The following is a 17,120-nucleotide window of genomic DNA, read 5'->3' on the forward strand; positions in this document are numbered from 1 at the left end:
CAGTGAAAACAGGCAATAACTCAACCCACTAAGAATTGGGGAACATGTGTCAATTCAAAACCAACATGGACACAAACCACTGCGCTGGGATAACACCGGCACGATTGTTGAAACTCTCCCCCACAGACAATACCGTGTATTAGTTGATGGCAGCAGAAGAACCACACTCCGAAACCGCTGTTACCTTCGCAAAATAAGCACAGATAGCCGCAACCTGGCTCATGATGACACCCTACCAGATGACCTACCAAACAGAATCAGGATCCATTCCCCACAGTCACCTACAAACTCAAACCCAGTACGCCCAGACAGCCAACAACACCCTCAAATACAAATAACACCAACCCCACCTTCCACACCAGGTACTCAAATAAAGAATGAACCCCTGAAAATGACAGATACAGGGCAGAATGAAAGATCTGAAGCTAGGTCTAGACCTATCCGTAACAGACGATTACCGTCTAGATTTAAGGACTTCCAGCTTGGATGATAATAATAATAATAATAGTGGTAATAATAATAATGATAATAATAATAAAAAAAAAGACTTAAAAAAAAAAATAAATAAATAAATAAATAAGAATAACATGTAAACATAACACTGAGTTATGTACCCTTAACCCGAGCTCTCCAGGAAGGAGAGAGAAAAGGGAACTGTCATGGCGGACCCAATAAAGGTACACATGTACGTCGCTTATCGAGGCTAACTACTGTGTCTTGTTGTCTTTCCCTTATGAGTGAAGTCCTTCCCTCTTAATTATACAGTCGTATGTAGAATTGAGCAAAGTTTGTGAAATGTAAAAATTCAAAATATTACTTTCAATATAAATAATACTGATGGGGCTGATATCTTCTCTTCTTCTATCTTCTATCTTCTTCTATCTATCTATCTTCTATCTATCTTCTATCTATCTTCTATCTATCTTCTATCTATCTATCTTCTATCTTCTTCTATCTATCTTCTATCTATCTATCTATCTTCTTCTATATAAATAAAATGAACTCATTTTTTCCCGTCGGATTTTGACATTAATAGGATTAAAAATCAAGATATTTCATGCAAATATAATATGCACAAACGGCAGAACAATATCTGAGGTGTGTTATAGGCTTATTACTTCTCAAATTCCTCGATAATCTTAGATTTCTATACTTTTTCTGCTGAGAAGTCACGGCCAAAATCGGTTAAGATCAATGGAAGTGGTAAAATATTTTCTCTCTAATAAATTCCTCCTCCCCCTGCCACCACTTAACACCGTTTGGGGATCGTTCACAAGGAACAGTTGAGAAAAGAACATCGGTTTGGCTTCGTAGTTCTTTCATGTGAAGTTATTTAAAATCACTAAACTAAGCTGCAGTGCTCTGTGGCGTAGTGGTTAGCGTGCTGGACAATCCACATTATATTTTCACGCTCGCGCCGACCTACCGTAGTCGTTTTTTTTTTTTTTTTTTTTTTTTTCCTAAACAACTGGAATGGACTTTTCTTGGTGGCCGAACTGTTAACGTTGCAGATGTTTTTTTTTTGTTTTGTTTTTTCACACTTTATTTTCCTACTTTTACTCATGATCTCCTTCAAGAACGATCATAAAATGTGTTTTCAATCGATATTTATTCAATAAGGACCAGTTTTCCTACCTAGCGAAAGGGGACCAGTTTTCCGGAGACGAGTTTTCCCGAGACAAGTTTTCCCGGGACGAGTTTTCCTAAATTCGAAGTATAACTTAATAACTTATGACTATCGAATGAAATTATTTTTAATAATAACATTTTATATTGGAAAAGTTAGTGAATTAATTTATAATATAAATCGATTAAAATTTTTTAAAAATAATATAAGTGAAAGGCATTAAAACGTTATTAAAATTACTTATTAGTTGAACATGGATGTTTATGCGTTGTGGAAATAAATAAAAAGTAAAGTTAATATTTCGCTAGATTTGTTCAAAGGAAGGTAACTCTGCCTTATTTTATTAAGTAAATTTAATTATTTATAATTACGATATAAAGGAGTTTTCAGATTATTTTTAAACTCAACAAAACGTAAGTATAGTTTTTGAATTGTATGATTTTAAAAATTATAATTGTAAGGATTGATAGCTAACTTAATTGAATTATGTATGGTTTTCCATTCAAATCAATTGATTAGTTATGATAACCGACCGAAATGATCAATGTTTTGTTTTTGTTTTTTTTAGCTTTTTTTTTTTTTACAAAGGCATCACCACATTATCAAGGTCAAGAGGCCACTCAAGGATAAGGGTTAAAGAGTGTACAGTAGAAATTGGACAATATAGTAATCATTAGTAATGAAAATTCGGTAAATTTGATAACTTATATGGAACGGCTCATCAAGAACTTATTTACGTTAGACAACCCATATTGTAGTCAGCCGGAAAGCAGGAAAACGGAAAACAATTCCACAGGCGTTCAGTTCTAAGAAAGAAGCTTTGTTCATGGAATCTACGTTTAGGTTTAGGCACAGATAAAGAGTGGGAGGGGGGAATTATTGATAGTGTTTTCAGCTAGACGGGTGTTTCTTGTGAAAGTTTGGCAAGGGGGGGAGGCATAAACTGAAGCTCAGTCGAACACTTTCCATGAAAATAACGATACATCAGAGACAAACTCGCATCTCCTACGAGGCTACGAAGTCTATTTTGAACTCTATCAAGGCAGGACAAGTCCTTTCTAGCAGCTCCTGCCCAGATGTGGCAACAGTATTCCATCCTTGGACGTACCTGGCTCTTATATAGATAGATATCATCAGCAGTGAGATATCTTCTGGATCGATAGAAAGATCCCACCATTTTTCCAGCGGCCTTGGCAACAGATTTGATGTATGTGTTCCATTCAAGATCAGGAGTAATGGTCAAGCCCAGAAGCTTGTCAAAACTTGAGGCCTCCTGAAGACGAGAGCCATTCATTTCAATTGACGCCAGATGGGGATCAGAATGTTGATGATGTAAAGAGAGAAGCTTGATTTTAGATGCATAACCAGTAACCAGCCACTCCTTTCCCCATTGTACCACATGCTCAAGATCAAAGGAGAGAGAATCGGAGAGAACTTGGTCGTTTACTGTCTTAGATGTGCTACCATAAATGGTAGTGTCATCTGCATAAATGTCTACAAATGATGTAAGGATGTGATTTGGAAGATCATTAATGTAGATCAGGAAAAGAGTTGGGCTCAGGATGGACCCCTGAGGGACACCAGCATTAATACTGTGAGCTTCTGATTTTTGCCCATCAACTACTACTCTTATGAACCTATCAGAAAGAAATGATTTAATAATTGAGAAGACATTTCCAGCTATACCGTAGCTAGAGATCTTGTGAAGTAAACCTTTATGCCATACCCTATCAAAGGCCTTAGATATGTCAAGAGCAATTACCCTAGAAAGGTTTCCTCCGTCGAGAGATTTGCTAATCCTATGAGATATAACTGTAAGCACATCTGCTGTAGATCTAGTGGAACGGAAACCATATTGAGTGTCCCTATTTACAATGCCTCCCCACGGGACAGAGTTAGACACCAGGGTCGTTTTTTAACGTGGAGAAAAGGTACAAAAATAAAAATTGTCTCAGTCGTGAAGGATTTCTCCTCCACCGAAAGAGAACAAGAAAATGAAGTGCAGCATCTGAAGAACAGATGGTATTTATTTGCTCCCCCACCGAGCAAATTAGGCACAAGGCCGATTTTTAATGTGAGGAGTGAAGGGGAAATGGGGACCAACTCCCCGGGGAGTAGGGAAGTTGGATAGTGACCATTGGTATGAAGGGTTGCCCCTACATAGACCAAGATCTTATATGTGAGGTTGGTATTTATTTGCTCCCCCACCGAGCAAATTAGGCACAAGGCCGATTTTTAATGTGAGGAGTGAAAGGGAAATGGGGACCAACTCCCCGGGGAGTAGGGGAGTTGGATAGTGACAATTGGTATGAAGGGTTGCCCCTACATTGACCAAGGTCTTATATGTGAGGTTGCCCACACATATGGTCTTTGCTTGCAGTATCTGCCGGAACAGATGGTATTTATTTGCTCCCCCACCGAGCAAATTAGGCACAAGGCCGATTTTTAATGTGAGGAGTGAAGGGGAAATGGGGACCAACTCCCCGGGGAGTAGGGGAGTTGGATAATGACAATTGGTATGAAGGGTTGCCCCTACATTGACCAAGGTCTTATATGTAGGGTTGCCCCCACATATTGTCTTTGCTTGCAGTATCTGCCGGAACAGATGGTATTTATTTGCTCCCCCACCGAGCAAATTAGGCACAAGACCAATTTTTAATGTGAGGAGTGAAGGGAGGGGGAAGGGAAAAAGGGGACCAGCTCCCGAGAGGTGGGAAATGGGAGCTGGTTAAAGGTCAGACATGTGGGGTTGCCCCCACATCTGGTCTTTGCTAGTCATAGCTAGTCATAGCTTGCAGTATCTGCCGGAACAGATGGTATTTATTTGCTCCCCCACTGAGCAAATTAGGCACAAGGCCGATTTTTAATGTGAGGAGTGAAGGGGAAATGGGGACCAACTCCCCGGGGAGTAGGGGAGTTGGATAATGACAATTGGTATGAAGGGTTGCCCCTACATTGACCAAGGTCTTATATGTGAGGTTGCCCACACATATGGTCTTTGCTTGCAGTATCTGCCGGAACAGATGGTATTTATTTGCTCCCCCACCGAGCAAATTAGGCACAAGGCCGATTTTTAATGTGAGGAGTGAAGGGAGGGGGGAAGGGGAAAAGGGGACCAGCTCCCGAGAGGTGGGCAATGGGAGCTGGTTAAAGGTCAGACATGTGGGGCTGCCCCCACATCTGGTCCTTGCTAGTCATAGCTTGCAGTATCTGCCGGAACAGATGGTATTTATTTGCTCCCCCACCGAGCAAATTAGGCACAAGGCCAATTTTTAATGTGAGGAGTGAAGGGAGGGGGAAGGGAAAAAGGGGACCAGCTCCCGAGAGGTGGGAAATGGGAGCTGGTTAAAGGTCAGGCATGTGGAGTTGCTCCCACATCTGGTCTCTGCTAGTCATACCTAGTCATAGCCAGTCATAGCCTGCAGCATCTGAGGCCGTTTTTAATGTGAGGTAAAAACCAGCTCCCCTAAAAGTAGGCAAAAAGGGGGCACTCTGGTTACCAAAAATAATAATTGTCCCAGTATAGAGGGTTTCCCCTCCATTGATCCATTGACTGGTACAAATTATCTTAAGTGCAGCATCTGCCGGAACAGATGATATTTATTTGCTCCCCCACCGAGCAAATTAGGCACAAGGCCGATTTTTAATGTGAGGAGTGAAGGGGAAATTGGGACCAACTCCCCGGGGAGTAGGGGAGTTGGATAGTGACAATTGGTATGAAGGGTTGCCCCTACATTGACCAAGGTCTTATATGTGAGGTTGCCCACACATATGGTCTTTGCTTGCAGTATCTGCCGGAACAGATGGTATTTATTTGCTCCCCCACTGAGCAAATTAGGCACAAGGCCGTTTTTAATGTGAGGTAAAAACCAGCTCCCCTAAAAGTAGGCAAAAAGGGGGCACTCTGGTTACCAAAAATAATAATTGTCCCAGTATAGAGGGTTGATATTTATTTGCTGCCCACATCAGCAAAATGTGGCACAAGGCCGGAAAGTGGGAACCCCGCAGGCTCCCCTAAAGGAGGGGCACTCCTGCAATTTTAAAAATTGCCTGAGTAACCCCGTCGGCATTCCCCGGTCGGGGCGCCTCAGGCAGCAAGCAATAAACTTGCCCCACCGGAAAGCCCGGTGGCAAGGCCTGGGAGGGTGGACCTCCTAGGTATTACCCAGGCGGTTCCCAGTATAGAGGGTTTCCCCTCCATTGACTGGTACAAACCATCCCAAGTGCAGCATCTGCCGGAACAGATACTACACCTTGATCTCGGCCCGAAGGCCAAGCGTTGAGTGTCACTAAGAAGGTTATTTTTGCTGAGATGGTTGATTACTTCTGTATTTAACACAGATTCCAGCAACTTACTCATGATGCACAGGAGACTTATTGGTCTGTACTGAGAGGGGGATGAGCGATCACCTGAATTCTTAAATACAGGGCATACTGATGAAATTTTCCAGGGAGATGGGAAGCAATTCTCCTTAAGACAACATTTAAACAGTTTTGTAAGTATGGGCGCTAGTTCTGGTTGAAGTTTTTTGAGTACTATAATTGGAATACCGTCAGGGCCAGTTGCTTTACTGGAATGAAGGTTTTTGATTAGCTTGACAACATCACATACAGATATATGTATATCACATAGCGTGTTTTCTGATACAGGAGGAAATATTGGGGGTTGGAGGCCTTGGTCGCAAAGGGTAGAATTAGCTGCAAAGTTCTTGGCAAAGTGTTTGGCTTTGTCTGATGCTGACGAGATTAACTCAGGTCCATTGATGATAGTTGGGATAGAGCACACACTTCTGTTCAGGATTCTGTTTCTATTTGCCAAAACTTGTGGGAACCAAGCCACTGCTCAGCTACTTTGGACTTAACGGATTGAGGATACAACTCTCTTGCGTTCTTTATTACTTTCTTACAATGGTTGCTGGCAGTCCTGAAAGCGGCTTTAGTTTCCATACATCTATTACGTTGGAAGCAGTGGAAAAAGTGATTTCCGTGCGCAATGGCAGCAGTACATTTTGGAGAGAACCATGGCTGGCTGTTAGGTTTTGCTGGAACTTTTTCAAGGGTATGAAACGGTCTATACCTACAATTAACCATTCCGTCAGGTCTGATACTATAGAGAACACATCCTTTTCAAACATGGAATGTAGAGGTAGATCCGATATAAATGTATGGAAGCTATCCCTGTCAGCCTTAGTGTATCGATATACTGTACAATAGAGAGATACGTCTGGGGACTTATTACATTTCATTTTTATCTTAATTGATACAACAGAGTGGTCGGAAGATCCAAGAGGAGACAGAACAGAAACTGAACATAGTTCAGGGCAAGTTGTGAGAAAAAGGTCTAGTAGACTCGCATACTGGTCGTCATTGTTGGGCACACGGGTGGGTTCGTGAACTATCTGAGTGAGGTCATAAGCAATGGAGAAATCATGACAGAACCTCCCCTCATCATCGGTCTTGTTTGAGTGGGTCAACCATTCCACGTTATGAACATTGAAGTCTCCACATACGTGAATGTTAGCTGAAGAATAAGCAGATAGGACTTGGTCAATTTTCTCAGATATGCTTTTAAAGATAGTAACTCTGCTGTTGTTGAGGCGATAGAGAGTAAATATAAATGCAGTAGTGTGAGCTAGTGCAACCCGGAAGCACATATAGGGTAAGTTAGGATCTTCCCTAGAGATGTCCCTACTACATAGAAAGCTATCTTTAATATAGGCACATATTCCATGCCCATGGCAATCTTGGGGGTCAGATTTAGAAGTTAAGTTAGAGTATCCTTTAATTGCAAACTCTTCTAGGGAAATAGCCTGTCCAATGCTAGTTTCGCTTAAAAATAAAAGGTCTGGTTTAATCTCCTGTAATTGGGTTTCAACCTCTGGAAGATTAGAACGTAGACCCCTGATGTTGGAGAACGTGACATGGTAGTAGGGGTCTACGTTGGAAGTTGGAGAACCAGGTTTAATCGTGTATTTTTTCTTGAAACTTGTCATGATGAAATTTTGGAATTTGTGGACTAGGTTATCAGATTTACTTAGAGCAGGACAGCTTAGTTTAGTTTCGTATATACAAACATGTATAATAGTTTATAATTTGTTGATATTATTTTCATAAGTATCTATACACAAATTAGAATTAATAAATTTACTAATTATTAAATAGAACATTTTGGTAGAAGATTAATAGATTAATTAAAACTAGCGGGACCTGTGGAAATTCCACAGCAGCATTTTTCATATGTAATAAATTGTTGCTGGACATACCGTGAGCGTTCTGTTCAGCATGAATGAAGGCACAATCATATTATTCTAGTTTTTTATTAAAACTGTATCGCCGCCTTACTAAAATAATAATTTTGGTATATTTCCTGGGCTCATTATTTCATTACAAACACACCGGTCAATTAACTCACATTTTATCATTTTTCATAATTATTGAATATGCTACTATGTTCGACAATAATTTTTCATGATTTTATCCCACATTATCGCCCCTCCCTTTACTAAAATATTAAATTTGATATATTGTATCGGCTGATTATTTCATAAAATACACAACTATCAATTAACTCACATTTTATCATTTTTAATAATTTTCTCATCATTTAAACTCACCATATCGCACACCTTACTAAAATAACTTTGATATATTGTCTAGGCTGATTATTTCCTTACAAACACACCAATCAATTAACTAATATGTCATCATTTTTTCATAATTCTTGGATATGTTACTAATTTCGACAATAATTTTTCATAATTTAAGCCGTCCTTATCTCCTTCCCCTTTACTTACTTTGATATATTGTCTAGACTGATTATTTTATTATAAACACACCAATCAATTAAATCAGATTTCTTCATTTTTCGTAATTCTTGGATATGTTACTAATTTCAACAATAATTTTTTATAATTTAAACCATACTCGTCGCCCTCTCTTACTAAAAAATTACTTTGATATATTGTCTGGGCTGATTATTTAATAAAAAACACAACTATCAATTAACTCACACTTCATCATTTTTCTTAATTATTGGATATGTTACTAACTTCGACAATTATTTTTAATATTTTTAATCCACGTTATCAACCCCCACTACTAAAATAATAACTTTAATATATTATCTGGGATGATTATTTCATTTCAAACGCGCCAATCAATTAACTGCCATTTCGTCATTTTTCATAATTCTTGGATATATTACTAATTTCGACAATTATTTTCTTGGATATGTTACTAAATTCGACAATCATTTTTCATCATTTTAACCCACATCATCGCCCCACTTACTAAAATAATAACTTTGATATATTGTCTGGTCTGATTATTTCATTACAAACACACTAATGCATTAAATAACATATTATCATTTTTCATAATTCTTGGATATGTTACTAATTTCGACAATGATTTTTATAATATAAACCCACATTATGCCTCTCCCTCCTACTCATATAATATATTTGATATATTGTCTGGGCTTATTATATCATTACAAACACACCAATCAAGTAACTCACATTTCATCATTTTTCATAATTCTTGGATATGTTACTAATTTTGACAATACTTTTCATAACTTTAACCCACTATGTCGATCCTCCTTACTTAAATAATAACTTTGATATATTGCCTGGGCTGATTATTTCATTACAAACAAATCAATTCTGGGTATTTTCATAGTATATATGTTTCACCTATCTTATCCAATCCCAGGTGACACCGCATATTCTGCTAATATATATCGTTCACCTATCTCATTCGATCCCGGGCGACGCTGGGTATTTTGCTACTATATCTTTTCCACCTATCTCATTCAATACTGAGCGACGCTTTCTGATAGTATACATTTGCACATCTCATTCAATCCCGGGACTGACTTCATGTCCGCCACCCCACTGTTGAAAATATACATTAAATAAAGTAATGTTTTAATCGTAAACTGTTTCAGCCATTTCCGAGACTGACTTTATATCCCAAACCCACTGCTAAAAATATACATGAAATAATAAAATGTCTAAATAGTAAACTGTTTCAGCCATTTCTGGAACTGACTTATAATCCCCATCCCACTGTTGAAAATATACATGAAATAAAGTAATGTATAAATCGTAAACTTTTTCAGCCATTTCCGTGACTGACTTCTTATCTCCCATCCTACTGTTAAAAATATACATTAAATAAAGTAATGTCGAAAACATAAATGGTTGCAGCCATTTCCGGAACCGACTTCATATTTCACACCCCAATGTTAAAAATATACATTAAATAAAGTAATGTGTCATGCGTAAACGGTTTCACCCATTTTCGGAACTGATTTAATATCCCCCACCCCACAGTTAAAAATATGCATGAAATAAAGTAATGTTTAAATCGTAAACGGTTTGAGTAATTTCCGGGACTGACTTCATATCCCGTAACCCACTGCTTAAAATATACTTGAAATAAAGTAATGTTTAAATCATAAACTGTTTCAGCAGCTTTTCGAAAGTAATACATAAAAACATTAACATGGTTAGGGATTAGGCAACCATTGCTTCAACATGAATTTCTTAGTCTTGATTAATGAAGAAGAAATCCTTCATTACTGATACAATTTTTATTTTTGTTATTGACCAGAGTGCCCCTTTTGGGGAGCTAATATCCCCCTAAATTTTTAACCGACCTCATGTCCAATTCCGCCCTTGTAGGGAGGCAAGTAAACAAAATTCAGAACGGACATTTTCCAGGGCATTTTATAATTAATCAGAAGTGACATTTCCAAGGCATTTTGTAATTAAATCAGAAATAACTTTTTCCAGTTACTTTTTCAATATTAAAACTTTGTTACATTAAACATAGTACCTATTCACAATGCCTCCCCACGGGACAGATTTAGACACCAGGGTCGTTTTTTAATGTGGAGAAAAAAATTGTCTTAGTCGTAAAGGATTTCTCTTCCACTGAGAGAGAAGAAATTGAAATATAGCACCTGAAGAACAGATGGTATTTATTTGCTCCCCCACCGAGCAAATTAGGCACAAGGCCAATTTTTAATGTGAGGAGTGAAGGGAGGGGGAAGGGAAAAAGGGGACCAGCTCCCGAGAGGTGGGAAATGGGAGCTGGTTAAAGGTCAGGCATGTGGGGTTGCCCCCACATCTGGTCTTTGCTAGTCATAGCTAGTCTTAGCTAGTCATAGCCTGCAGCACCTGAAGAACAGATACTACACTTTGATCTTAGCCAAAAGGCCAAAAAAGACAAATCATTTTTATTAGCTTTGCCTCAACAGTGACACCAATTTTTTGTAATATTTCAATTTCCTTTTCAAGGGTGATAAGGTTTATTTGGAATATTCCACTTTCCTTTTTTAGGGATGGACAGCATGATAACGGACGGAGCGATAAGCGTAATAATGATGATGGTGATGATTGTTAGTACGAATAGTTGGGTTTAATGACTTTGTTTGATAAAAATTAAAATATGGCGTAATGGAAAAATATAAAGGTATTTGCAGCTTCTCTTCCAATTTTCGGATTTTAATCATGTCAAATCACACTTCAATTCCTTTTGATGGATTGTTGCTATTTCTTCTGATGAGTTAAGGACATAATAGATTCATTGATTGATATAATAATTAAGTGATTGATTTTGCGCTACGAAACAGATACTGTCAAGAATTGTAAAAGTCAACTGAATTAAAGGAATAAATGACAAGATGGTCAACGTCATGAATTTTGGAATATAGCTTTTTGTCATTTATTCGCTATATTGCTCTATAATTACAGAAATATATATATACATATATATACATATATATATATATATACATATATATATATACATATATGTACATATATATATACATATATATACATATATATACATATATATATATATATACACACACACACACACACACACACACATATATATATATATATATATATATATATACAGTTTTGAATAAAATAGGCGGAAGTTTTTCAAGAGCTCTTTCTTTTTTTTTCTTTTTTTTTTCTCGTTGTGCCAATATTTTAATCGTTTTTAAACGTTAATAAGTTTATTTTAGTGTCCCCGTACTTTTGGCACATTCAATAAGTTCCCCATTAGAACTCTTTATTTTCAACATAATATTATTTTGTACGCTATCGATTTTCTCCTGATGAGATGATAGCCGAAAGAGCTCTTGAGAAACTTCTGCCTATTTTATTCAAAACTGTATATAAATTATATACCTCCAAACATTTATATATATATATATATATATATATATATATATATATATATATGATGATTGCAACGTCTTGTCAGACTAGTGCCACTCCCTCAGACACTGAAAGTTCATGAGCCCGAAAATGACATATAGTCCTGCCGGCGAATTCACATGCTCAAGCAGATATGACACTAAAGACGGTCATTGTTATACATACATATGTACACACGCACGCACACATACATATATACACATATCACACACATATATACATGCATACATACACAATACACATTACGCACACATACATATACATACGCACACATGCAAACATACACAAGACGGTCATTGATATACATACATATAAATATATACATGCATACATACATACATACATACATGTCTATAAGCATACGCTCATATATACCCATATACATACACAATGCATAATACACAAACATACATATACATACCCACATGCATGCATACACATATACATACATATACATCCACATATACACACACATATACAAATACATACACACATATACTTACACATACACATATACGTACACATATGCACATATATATACATACACTTACCTACATATACATACACATACATATATATGCATTCATACATATACACACATACATGCACATATACACATACATATACATACACACATGCATACATACACATACATGCATATACACATACATGCATACAAACATATATAAATGTATATACATACACACACAAACATATATACACAGACACATATACATACATATACACATAGATATAAATACATATAAACACACATGTATATATATAAATATACACACACATACATATATAAATATACATACACATATACATACATAGATACATATAATGATGGCAGATTAATTGTTACATGCATCCAGCATTTCAGGCATACACACATCACAGCTTTTTTATTGCCACAGGACTTGTTTTTTTTTTTTTAATAGAAAATGCCTGAGGGAGTATCTATACAAAGATGATGTTACAGAGTTTTAGCTTTGTACGACAGCTAAATCTCTCTCTTGGTTCAAAATGTTGACATCCAGCAACAAGCAAGAGTAAGATAGTCGGCAACAAGTCAAACTGCAGACCAGCTTAATGCGGGTACTGGTCTCCCGCTTTGTTGCTTTTTTTTAAAATTTACATGCATATATATACATATATATATATATATATATATATATACATATATATATATATACATATATATATATACATATATATACATATATATATACATACATATATATACATATATATATATATATATATAAACATATATATACATATATATGTATATATATATACATATATATGTGTACATATATATACATATATATGTATGTATATATATACATATATATACATATATATGTATATATATACATATATATATACATATATATATATATATATATATATATATATATATATATATATATATATAAACGGCTATATATCGGTTTGTCTGTCTGTCTGTCCGTCTGACTCCATATTTTCTAACTCTATCTCCACCGAAACAAAAAGTTACAAAGTTTTATAACTAAATCTCCCTCAGTATTTTCTTTAATTTTCTATTTTTTAGCGATTATCAAGACTATATTATATATAGAAACTAGATTATATATATTATATACAATTAATTCAACACAAGTTGCTAGCTACTTTGCGTGTGTTAGCGCATAATTAACAGTTTTTAAAAATTATTCCTGTTCACCTTTACTCGCCCCAAACAAAGTATAGTGTTACAGGGGCGTTGAGGAGTTACAGTGATAGGTGCCAGATTTAAATGGAAGGGTTAATCTAATTGGGGAATTGGAAAACAGGTGTTTGTTCACATTACATTTAAATTTCGTATGTTGTTATGGTCTGGGAAACAGGGAGAAAGAAGAGAATTCCAAGCATAAATGAACAGATGAGAGAAGCTACAAGAGTCAAAAAATTTCCGGTATCTAGTGACTACTACAGCGAAGAGATGGGAGTTTTCTGCTGCTGGAGAAGGTTGGGGGCATTTTCGTTGGTGGACGTACAAATGTTCATCAAAGCACATTCTGTGGAAGAACTTGTAAAGCAAACACAAGGATGCAACGATATAACAGTAACTGGAGCTTGACAAACAGTGTGGGATTTATTAGGCAAGAAATTCTTTTTTCAGCCTGTCCAAGAGGGAAAAGTTGTGGCTGGCGCACCAGATGTGACAACAATACTCCATGCATGGCTTTATAGAGATATATGGTAGGTGTGAGAAATTTTCTAGCTGAATAAAGAGAGCCTACTTTCTTTGTGGCAGACTTTGCAACATCTTTTATGTATTTATTTTATTTCATGTTGCCTGCATAGCTGATTTCATAATCTGTGATAATATATATTAGGCTAATTATGCCCCCCACCTTCTCCTCCTCCTCCTCCCCCTCCCCCTCCTCCTCCTCCTCATTTTCTAGGGCAGATGTAAGTCTAAATTGCATACAACAATATTTGCAAAATTTTCTTCTTATTTTTTATTTATTTTTGTTGTATTGTTGAGAAATGTGCCATTAAACAACTCATCAGGGGCAAATAGAGATTGTTGCAAATTGCATCTAACAGACGAAACAAAAACAATGGAGTAAACACAAAATAAAGAAGATAGAAATCTAGAACACTTAAAAAAAATTACTATATATATATATATATATATATATATATATATATATATATGATCGAATGAAGGATTGTGTTAGGCAGTTATCTTTAATTTATTATTATAGCAAAACTAGAAGCATACAATTATTATTATTTATTATTATCAAACTCATTCATTTATGTACTAATAGCACACCTCTGTTCAGTCTCAAGAAACAATGGATAACCCTTGTAAGGCTGCTTGCATAGGGAGGTTTTTTAGGGAAGGATTGCGCAATCCTTAAATTGCAAAGTAAATATCACTGTAAAAAATAAAACAACTGAGTAAAGGTAAAACAAAAAATATGCAAATTTTACTGCAAAACAAATAAATAAACGAATTCGCTCTTCCTTTCCTGAATCTATAAATATGTGTTTGTAGATTAATGTCTGTTTTAGTTACAAAAATATTAAGAACGACGCAATATTAAAAATGAAAGGAATTCTTTCAGTTTATATTTATTATCAGTTATTACGACTAAGTTTCCTCTGCTTTGCTCATAAAAATCAAATTTGCATACGTAATTATTCTTTCCTTTCTTTATTATTATCCTCGGTTATACGGAAAAACGTATCTCTTTTAATCTATAGATGGATGCAAATGCCTGAAATATTACGATTGCGTTTGTTGTGTGAAATTCAAAAGTAATTTATAGACAAAATTAAAGTTTAAAGACAAATGTCAAGTATTGTGGTTCGTTTGTGCTGCTAAATCAAAGGAGAGGATTAATTTTCAAATGCGCACCTGTCAAAAAACAGCTTCAGCCTTTAAAAAGAGAAATAAACAAAAACAAAAAATGAGAAAATAATAAAATATTAAAATCTATAATAATAAAAGCGACTTACATTTTGTTTTGTTTTGATGGCGCTCAAAGCAGCTTTGTCAAAACGGTTGATACGTTGTCACTGGAAATGATGCTGAAGGGATGAGGATCAGCCTTTATATAATCTCAGTTGGTCTTCCGATCTTGAGCTGAAGCCACGCCCATAGATCAAAATGTTGACTCCCATGACTCCACCCACCCATTCGGACATGCAATCTTTAACGCCTTTTGTACAGATGTTGTGGGAAGAAAATAATTAAAAAAAAAACAAACAAACAAAAAAAAAAAAAACCGCCATCCATTCATACCTTGCATACACATCCTTTGCAGACACGATCTTTCATTTTTAATTCTTCAAACAAATTTTTTGTTTTTAGATGCGCCTTCCTCTCCCCCATGCGATGCTTTGTCCATTGATCATCACGCTTAAGTTTGAAATTCCACTTTCTTTAGTCTATTACGCTTAAGTTTAAAAAAATAAAATTTTCTTTCGTTAATTTTAAAGTTTAAAATATCTGTCACATTTATGTTATAGAGATGTTGGTAAGTGCGAGAAGTTTTCTAGCATTTTCTTTGGTATGTCATGCTTAAGTTTGTAAATAGTATGTTCTTTGGTATGTCATGCTTAAGTTTGTAAATAGTATGTTCTTTGGTATGTCATGCTTAAGTTTGTAAATAGTATGTTCTTTGGTATGTCATGCTTAAGTTTGTAAATAGTATTTTCTTTGGTGAAATGAGCTCTCCAGCAATGAACATTCGCTCTATTATGATTTTTAACACTTACTCAATTTATGTAACAAAATTCTGCCTCTTATCACCGTTTTGTGCCAGAAGCACCATATATTTCATATGAAAGTTTAAATTAAAGTCTAAAATGTAAAAGTCAAGTATCATGATTCAATTGTGCTCTAAACAGAAACATTCATTTCAAACGCACCCCTGTTTTATCAAAGAGCCTACTGTTGATTTTATATACTAGGCCCTTCTGTTTGTGCGGTGATAAAACTCCTCAAATGCACTTGTGATGGTAGGTTGTGTAAGGATGCTAAGTTTGATTAATACTTATTGGAGACATTTGATTAAAATCTAAGACATTCTGATACAAAATCTAAGACATTCTGATACAAAATCTAAGACATTCTGATACAAAATCTAAGACATTCTGATACAAGATCTAAGACATTCTGATACAAGATCTAAGACATTCTGATACAAAATCTAAGATATTCTGATACAAAATCTAAGACATTCTGATACAAAATCTAAGACATTCTGATACAAGATCTAAGACATTCTGATACAAGATCTAAGACATTCTGATACAAAATCTAAGACATTCTGATACAAAATCTAAGACATTCTGATACAAAATCTAAGACATTCTGATACAAGATCTAAGACATTCTGATACAAGTTCTAAGACATTCTGATACAAAATCTAAGACATTCTGATACAAAATCTAAGACATTCTGATACAAAATCTAAGACATTCTGATACAAGATCTAAGACATTCTGATACAAAATCTAAGACATTCTGATACAAAATCTAAGACATTCTGATACAAGATCTAAGACATTCTGATACAAAATCTAAGACATTCTGATACAAAATCTAAGACATTCTGATACAAGATCTAAGACATTCTGATACAAGATCTAAGACATTCTGATACAAAATCTAAGACATTCTGATACAAAATCTAAGACATTCTGATACAAGATCTAAGACATTCTGATACAAGATCTAAGACATTCTGATACAAGA

General features: G+C 35.5%; 1 long non-coding RNA gene and 1 pseudogene across 1 annotated transcript in view; both read right to left on the reverse strand.

Annotated features, from left to right (window-relative positions):
- Positions 1-16,480, reverse strand: part of LOC145265445 (uncharacterized) — a 32,756-nt gene extending 16,276 nt beyond the window's left edge. The window contains exon 1 of the long non-coding RNA XR_013864654.1: positions 15,376-16,480. This is a non-coding gene — a long non-coding RNA (uncharacterized LOC145265445). The remainder of the gene's footprint in view (positions 1-15,375) is intronic.
- LOC145265830 (U2 spliceosomal RNA) lies at positions 10,693-10,867 on the reverse strand (annotated as a pseudogene).
- Positions 16,481-17,120: the final 640 nt, after the last annotated feature.

The sequence above is a fragment of the Euprymna scolopes genome, chromosome 40 (assembly GCF_053919585.1).
Source record: "Euprymna scolopes isolate OS-2025 chromosome 40, ASM5391958v1, whole genome shotgun sequence".
Lineage (NCBI taxonomy): Eukaryota > Metazoa > Mollusca > Cephalopoda > Sepiida > Sepiolidae > Euprymna > Euprymna scolopes.